We start from the raw sequence: 9,020 nt of genomic DNA on the forward strand, positions 1-9,020 counted from the left end.
TGAAAGGGGGAAAAGACCATTACGGAATCAAAAGTATCTAACAAACTATACTATAAAAAACAATCAAACATTGGCCAAATCATCAAATACTATAAGAAGTAAAAATTGTGAACTTAGCAGATCTACAAGCTCACAATGCCTTGCAACGTGAGGCATGGTGAGCTTGTAGATCTGCTATTTTCACAACATTTATGTGGGGAACCGAGTCAAACAAAATGTAATGCCTCAACTACAACATTGCAAGTGCTTGTCAGGGTGAATGAGATGTAAAAAACAAAACATATATTAATGTGTTTATACTGATGTGTGATGTATGGTGTCACGCCGCAGTTCACTCACACTCACTCACGGGGCGGGCCGAGTCGTTGATTTATATATTGTTTTGCGGGGCGGGTTGGGGCGGGTTCGGTTCCGTGGCGGGGCGGGCAGGGCGGGGTATGAAAAACCTGACCGTCGCATCAGTAGTGTGGGGACTCATTTTAAACAAGCTCAGTGCTTAATGAGTCTTCCAGTTTAGTAGACCTTGTATAGTGAATTGTACTTCCATGTACTGTTGTCATGTCTTACTAAATAAAGTACATCAATCAATCAAAGAAGGTTGATGCTGCATCAACAAAGCTCTCTGGATAATAAGCGGCTGCCTGAGGCCTGTGTCTCACCTGTCAGTCCTTGTGGGGAATCTCCCCGGCCGGTCTCCAGCCAGAGGCAGCTTACCATCAACCTGACAAAAGGAAAGCCCAGATACATGACTGGTATATCCTGTTGACACTATGACGACAACAGCCCCGCTAAACAGACTCCAGTCCCTTCACTCGTACAACAAGGAGCACAAGAGACGCTTCGTTCTGTCTGTGAGGACATGGCTATATAAACGTTCTGTCTCTGAGGACATGTCTATACAAACGTTCTATTCAATAGGGAGAGAGTATGAGAAATCAGAACATTATTTTGATGCTTTTCACTGTTGTACGGACAGCAGTTGAGACGCAGTCACTGATTGGCCCGATCATTTTCTTATTTCTCATACTCACTCCCTATAGGCTGAAGTCCAGACTGATACCGGGGAGGAACGAGAGGGTGAATACACGTTATCAGTCTGGACAATGCCAGGCTAGGGGTATAACACGGAGGCAAAAGAAGAAAAGGAACAGGTGTACAACACAAACACTAAGGAAGAAGGGACATTACTAGACCTAAGAAAGTTCTCTGGTTGGGAAAGAGCAGCTGCCAAAGCCATTGCATGTCTGAGGTGCCATGCTCAACAAATGAAGGGTCTTACACTTAAGAAAGGTGAAGCCACACGTGTTGTCAACGTAACAGAACCTGAAGGTCTGGAGGGCTCTGGTCTGGAACGTCCTGCATGAGATGAGGAGAGAGAGAGGACATATATAAATATTAACATTAAACTGAATGACTGTCTGGTTACCCTGAATGACAGCTCTGTCACTATTACAATGTCTCTCCTCAATATGAACACAATTTAAATGTCTCATCTCTATATAATATACACTTTAATATCATTAAAGTGTACATTATATTATGTCTACATTCTCTACATGTCTAGTTCAATGTGCATAAAGTACTTAGGTCATTACTGTGTTTGGTCACTAGATGGCAGTCTAACAACATATAATGGACCAGGTTCTCAGTCTAACTGAAGTGATTTCTCCAACTAGATGGCTGTATATAGAACAGTTAATGATAAAACATAAACATAATAATTCTACATATTATTGTGTTCATTGTTTAGTAAACAGATCTTTCATAATGTTTCACTGATCATAGATTAAAGACTTTATGAACAAACAACATATTTATTATAGTTTAATCTCTACCAGTGAACAGGATGTAAAGAGACTCTCTTACACAATGATCACTTTGTTATTAATTAACTCTGGATCAATATTATACTGATGTTTCATTAGATTATATTCTAGAGACACAGACTGTGTTCAGTTGTAATAAGTTGTAAATGCTAGTGATTGACCAGGATAAGACAGATAATACATGTTAGTGAACATAAAGTTAAACTCATCTTGAGAGATAAAGGCTCTGGTCCAAAAAAAGATCCATTTCACTTTGGGGTGTGTGGGGTGAGGTCTGTGTCTTTTTTTATTTATATATATATATATATATATATATATATATATATATATATATATATATATATATATATATATATATATATATATATATATATATATATATATATATATATATATATATATAGTGTAGCCTATAGATGTGAGGAGTGAGGACACATTTACACACTCACTTGTAAACCTGTTATGTAAAGTAGTGATTTGGGTATTTGGGAGTAGTGATTTGGGTAAATAGCAGATCTACGTTACGATACGATACGATACAACTTTATTGTCAGCTTTCACCGAAATTTGCTTTGTGTCCATGACGTCACCGTTCAAGATACAGGCAGGACATACACAATACATTACACAAAGTACATTACAGGACATACATCACAGAAGCAGACAGAAACAAGAACAGTAGAACAAATCCTCTTGGTTTACCGACTTTGGTTTAAAAGCAGAACAGACTGATGTACAAAAGAGTTCTTTAGCCTGTTTTTCTTATATTTAGGGACTCTAAACCGCCTCCCGGAGGGCATCAGTTGATATTCATCATTTAAAACATGTAAGGGGTCAGAGGAGATGCTCTTTGCCAGTCTAAGCATACTATTGATCTGGGCCTCTTTAAAGGAACGTAACACAGCCTCGACTGGCCTACCAACTATTTTAGCGCAGATCTTAATTTGGCTATACAGTTTGTTCTTATATACCATTGATAGGCTGTTAAACCAGGCCGTGCTACAGTACAACATCACAGTTTGAACAACAGACGCATAGAAAAGAGACAAGATCTGACTGCTAGCACCAAACGATCTAAGTCGGCGTAGGGAGTACATACGCTGCTGTATCCTCTTACAAATATAATCAATATGAGATGACCATGCTAAGGTGGCATCTATCATCACCCCCAGATATTTGTAAGATGGGACCTGTTCAATAGCTGAACCATGGATTGTCACCGGTGGTGTCTTATCACCGGGAGCAGGACCAAATATAATTTCCTCAGTTTTCTTAGTGTTGATAATCAGATTATTTTTGTCACACCACTCCACAAGCCGGTCAACGCTACACTGGTACTGTTTCGGGTCATCACTGTCAGTCATCAGAGCTATTAGCGTAGAGTCATCTGAATATTTCAGAAGAAACTGATTTGACTCGCAGGTGTTACAGTCTGCCGTGTAAAGAGTAAACAATACAGGAGAGCTAATGCAACCTTGGGGTGCACCAACTCTGGTCCTGATGGGAGAGGAGAGTGTCTTGTTTACCTTTACATACTGAATTCTGTCAGTGAGGAACTTAAGATAAAACTGAATAACAAAAGGATTAATGTGTAACTGAACCATTTTAGTGAGGAGCAAGTCCGGCTGTATTGTGTTGAAAGCAGAAGAAAAATCTAGGAAAAGTCCTCTAGCATAGGATTTTGGTTTGTCAAGATGTTTAGAGATGACGTGAACCAATGTGACAACTGCATCCTCTGTACTACGACCCTGCTTGTAAGCGAATTGAAATGGGTCCTGTGAGTTAAATATCTACAAGCTCATAACGCCTCGCAGTGTGAGCTTGTAGATCTACTATTTTCACAATATCTTTCTTACGTAATCTAAATATAAACATACAGATACCCTGTAAACACTTATACTGTATGTTGGTTTGTTTACTGTTGAGTGACAACATTAAAGATAAACCCCTAAATCATTAGTTGGGTCCAAACCCCCCACTGGACAAGTTGATAAGGTTGTATACCTCAGAGTCATGTGTTGTAGGATGTGGACACGGTGTGGTCTAGCTGTCTCTCCTCTCTGGGTCTAGATGGTTGTTTCTTCATCTGGTTGATCTGTGGTGTGTTAGAGGTCTGTAGCAGCTGCTAGTTCTGCTGTCTCTGCTTTACACTGATGTCTGGTGGATCCTCATCACCTGACTAGTCTGTGGAAATAATAATAAACTTTATTTGTATACAGGAAGCACCTTTCATGACATCACATGCAGCACAAAGGGCTTTATATATTTAAAAAAACGACAAAAGAGAAATGCAAGCAAAAACAGACCAAAAACATGATCAGGAACAAATTAAAAGGAGGCAAAGATCAAATTAACTCATTTTGTGCCACATGACGTCTAAGACGTCACGTGGCCTGACGCCCCGTGCGCCACATGACGTCATGGGAAAAAAAAAGAAAGAAAAAAAAAACATGTTCAGAACCCAAAATATGATGATTTGAAGATGTGCTGCTCCATCCACTCCTTGTTTAACCTATAACTTAAAAAGGCTGTATCTCGCTTCCTAAGCACTTTTTTTTTTTACAATGAATTTTGCCTGTGGCACTCAGAGCCAAACTGCCATAAATAAGCATGGCATTGAATGAGTTAAAACAATACAGGAAAATACCAGGAACAAAACAACAAATACAATGTAATCAGCTAAAAGCAAGAGTAAAAAAGTGGGTCTTGAACTTGTTTTTAAAGCTATCTGTGGTCGTTGTCTGTCTTATATGTAATAGACGCCTTATCAGACAACGTCACACTGATATGAAACAGTATGCGCGCACAGGTCAGCAGCAAAAGAACCCCACCGCTCATAAGATGTAATGTTAAAGTGGTCACAGCCTCACGTGTAAAAATGCTTCCCATCAAACTTTCAGATGCTGTTTTTCTCCCAGTATGGAGGAAGAATGCTTAGGATTGTTACTGTGATCTCTGCCTCTTGAAATATATAATCCTTGGTTTCTGTTGTGTGTAAATAATGATAACAACTCAAAGCAGTTGTCCTCCAAACCCCTCCTCCAGTGTCTGTCATAAGAACGGAGGGAGCGCTCTGTGATCATGACACCAGAAGGTCTTCCACGCAGAGAACGGCCGAGAATAGCAGATCTCCAAGCTCACAGCAGTCGCATCCGTGACCGTGACGCGGTTGTGAGCTTGTATGTCAGCTGTTCTCGGTGCGCGATGAAGTACATATGTCTCGCTAGGGCGCACCTCACTAGCCTACATACAGAGGAGGTTGAATGAACTGAAACCAGCAGAACCCCAAAACAGCAGGTTTGGGGATCTGTTGGGAACTCATTACATGTGCGTCCAGTCTCAATGTTTGTAAACAAATAATTGGTCTATGGGAGCTTGTTCCAACATATTTTTTATATTTCATGTTTGACACCTTGAGGAGGTCAGCACTAGATGAGCTGAGGAGACGGTTTGGAACATATTTGGACAGGCAATCTAAAAGGTATGAAGGGGCTTAGAACAATGAAGTGCCTTAAAAACTATTAAAACTATTTTAAAATCAAACACTACTGTATGTTGGTTTGTTTACTGTTGAGTGAGAACATTAAAGATAAACCCCTAAATCATTAGTTGGGTCCAGACCCCCCACTGGACAAGTTGATAAGGTTGTATACCTCAGAGACATGTGTTGTAGGACCTGGGAGTGGTGTGGTCTAGCTGTCTCGTCTACGGGTACAGTTGGTTGTTTCTTGATCTGCTGTGGCAGAGGTCTGTAGAGGCTGCTGGTTCTAAAAACACTGCTGTCTCTGCTTTACAGTGATGTCTGGTGGATCCTCATCACCTGACTAGTCTGTGGAAATAATAATAATAACAATAAACTTTATTAGTATACAGGAAGCACCTTTCATCACATCACATGCAGCACAAAGGGCTTTATATATAAAAACAACAACAAAAGAGAAATCTAAGCAAAAGAACATGAACACAACATTAAACAACACAAACATTCAGATTAAAAACAAGATGAAGAACAAATCAAAAGGAGACAAAGATCTAATTAAAACAATACAGGAAAATAGCAAGAACAAAACAGCAAATACAATGGAATCAACATAAACACAAGAGTGAAACAGTGGGTCTTTGAGCTTGTTTTTAAAGCTATCTATGATGGTTGCCTGTCTTATACTGTATGTAAGCAGAAAGATGCTTCAACATGTTTTTAATAATACATTTTTGAAGGTTAGTATGATGACCTGAGGGGACGATTTGTAACATATTTGGACAGGAGATCTAAAAGGTATGAATGTGATAAACAATTGTGCCTTAAAACTATTAAAACACATTTAAAATCAATCCTAAAAGTTACCAGGAGTCAGTGTAAAGATATTAAACCTGTAGTGATATGTTTTCTCATCTTGGTTATAGTTAAAACTCTGAACAAGTTGTAGTGTGACTCTGTCAGTGCTTTACTTATGAAGGACAGAACTAAGTACATTACAGTAGTAGAGACATGCATGAGAATGTCATGCAACTTTAGGTATTTATTATACATCTGTTCTTCTTCTTGTATTGTATATGCTGCTGCCTTGGAACAGGAAACACAGAGGCCTCTATACATAGACACCATGTACTGTAGGCAGAACCTTTGTTAACACACTAGGTAAGGAGGGGTTGTCACTTATGTATGTTTGAACATTGGTTGGTTAGAGTAGTTAGGTAGGCAGACCCCTAAGGTCAGCTGATCAGTTGCTACTAATTGAGCTCACGACTAACAAAAGGTCTAGAGGCGACCGAGCCTTCACTGTGGACACCCTGAGGCTCTGGAATAGCCTTTCTTTTAATATAAGAGCCTCTCAGTCCATAGACATTTATAAATCACTATTAAAGACTTCTACTATTTATTTTCCCTGGCCTTTGAACACAGTTAAACAGTTACATCACAACTATTGTCTGTACCACACTATGTTCTGCTATGCATGTTTTAATCGCTGCTTGTATTTATATGGTATTTTTGCACTGTATGAATTGTAACATTGTTGTTTTTTGTTTAACATTGCTCAACATCCGGTTATACAAACTGTGTTTCATTATGTTACCAATCCATCCCTATACAGTGAGTAGACCTAAAAGGGTTTCTAACACTGATAAACCCTCTTGTCTGTGCTGTAGATACTGGTGCTGTGGTCTGTGGTTGTCTTATCTCCTATCAGAACCTCTCCCTCCACCAACAGTACAGATTTGTACCTTTTTACACACATCCTATCAAAATGGTAAAGGTCTTTCTTCCTGCTCTCAGATGTTTGACATGTTAGAGGTTAATAGAATGTAAGCAGACGTGTTGAAACAAGAGTTTAAATCACTTTTTTATTCAGCCTGTGTCCAGTCAACCTCCGTCCAGCAGGTGTCAGTACTGCTCCTGTTTCGGCCGCAGAGGGAAAATGGCAGAGAACTAAAGAAGCTTGTTTCAACCCGTCACTTAAAGTTTATTGACCACTAGAATGTCAAACATCTGAGCACAGGGAGGACTAGCGTTACTTTATGGATACTATTAAAGGAGCTCCTGTCTCATACAGAGCTACTGAGGAGATGAACCTGTGGTTGGACCTGGCTGACGCGCCGACACTATGTTTGATCTGATACCAAACCGCTCGCTGTGACTCAGTGTTCTAATGATACCATGCAGGCATTTCTTCATGCAAAAAACTATTTATTTACTTCACCGTGCAAACAGCATCTTTTGGGGTTCCATACACTGATCAGATAAATTAATTTGTGCCACAGGCTGTTTGAATAGCGGTAACCTGCAGTAACCTAAGGTCAAAAACCTTTGCCCTTCCGGGTCAAACCTCTTGGGAAAATACCAGGAACAAAACAACAAATACAATGTAATCAACTAAAAGCAAGAGTAAAAAAGTGGGTCTTGAACTTGTTTTAAAGCTATCTGTGGTCGTTGTCTGTCTTATATGTAATAGACGCCTTATCAGACAACGTCACACTGATATGAAACAGTATATGCTCGCACAGGTCAGCAGCAAAATAACTCCACCGCTCATAAGATGTAATGTAAAAGTGGTCACAGCCTCACATGTTAAAATGCTTCCCATCAAACTTTCAGATGATGTTTTTCTCCCAGTGTGGAGGAAGAATGCTTAGGATGTTTACTGTGATCTCTCCCTCTTGACATATATAATCCTTGGTTTCTGTTGTGTGTAAATAATGATAACAACTCAAAGCAGTTTCCTCCAAACCCCTCCTCCAGTGTCTGTCATAAGAACGGAGGGAGTGCTCTGTGATCATGGCACCAGATCAGAAGGTCTCCCACGCAGAGAACGGCCGAGAATAGCAGATCTCCAAGCTCACAGCGGTCGCATCCGTGACGCGGTTGTGAGCTTGTATGTCAGCTGTTCTCGGTGCGCAATACCGTTGCGCGATGATGTACATATGTCTCGCTAGGGCGCACCTCACTAGCCTACACACAGAGGAGGCTGAATTAACTGAAACCAGCAGAACCACAAAACAGCAGGTTTGGGGATCTGTTGGGAATTCATTACATGTGCGTCCAGTCTCAATGTTTGTAAACAAATAATTGGTCTATGGGAGCTTGTTCCAGGCCGTTGGCCCATAACAGCAGAAAGCTGCTTCAACATATTTTTTATATTTCATTTTTGACACCTTGAGGAGGTCAGCACTAGATGACCTGAGGAGACGGTTTGGAACATATTTGAATGAGAATTGAATAAGTGTGGAAAAACTCATTGGTTTACGATTGGAGTCATTGGACTAACAGCTATTTCACAAAACTTGAAGAACAAGGCACTGGATTAATAAAGCTTGGCTGTTAGCCTGGTCCGGACCAGGCTAACTTCACAGCTAAATTGCCATAGTAACTAAGGCAGGATTGCATCAATTTTCTTTCGTGAAACCGGATCATGGATAAACATATCCAGGTTTACTGGCTAAATTAATCTGCCGAGCTAACTCAGCTTTCATTTAAGCCAGGATAGCCGAGTAAACCCGGTTTAAACCCGGTTTATGCCTAATCCAGGTTTCGTGAAATAGACCCCTGGTTCTACCAGATCCAGGCTAAGCCGGACTTCACATCAAATCAAATCAAACTTTATTTATAAAGCACATTTAAAACAACGGAAGCTGACCAAAGTGCTGTACAGGGTTGAGACAAACAAAGCATCAACATAATTCAATAAGCGCACGTAG

The 9,020-nt window shown here is 40.1% G+C and overlaps 1 long non-coding RNA gene across 1 annotated transcript; it reads right to left on the reverse strand.

Annotated features, from left to right (window-relative positions):
* Positions 1-659: 659 nt before the first annotated feature.
* On the reverse strand, positions 660-3,962 carry LOC311041287. The gene is made up of 3 exons (XR_014600387.1): positions 3,831-3,962; positions 1,280-1,356; positions 660-721 (listed from the first exon to the last, which is right to left on the reverse strand). It is a non-coding gene; the product is annotated as an uncharacterized lncRNA (long non-coding RNA).
* Positions 3,963-9,020: the final 5,058 nt, after the last annotated feature.

This window comes from Gymnoscopelus microlampas (assembly GCF_963454915.1).
Source record: "Gymnoscopelus microlampas genome assembly, contig: SCAFFOLD_55, whole genome shotgun sequence".
NCBI classification, from domain to species: Eukaryota; Metazoa; Chordata; class Actinopteri; order Myctophiformes; family Myctophidae; genus Gymnoscopelus; species Gymnoscopelus microlampas.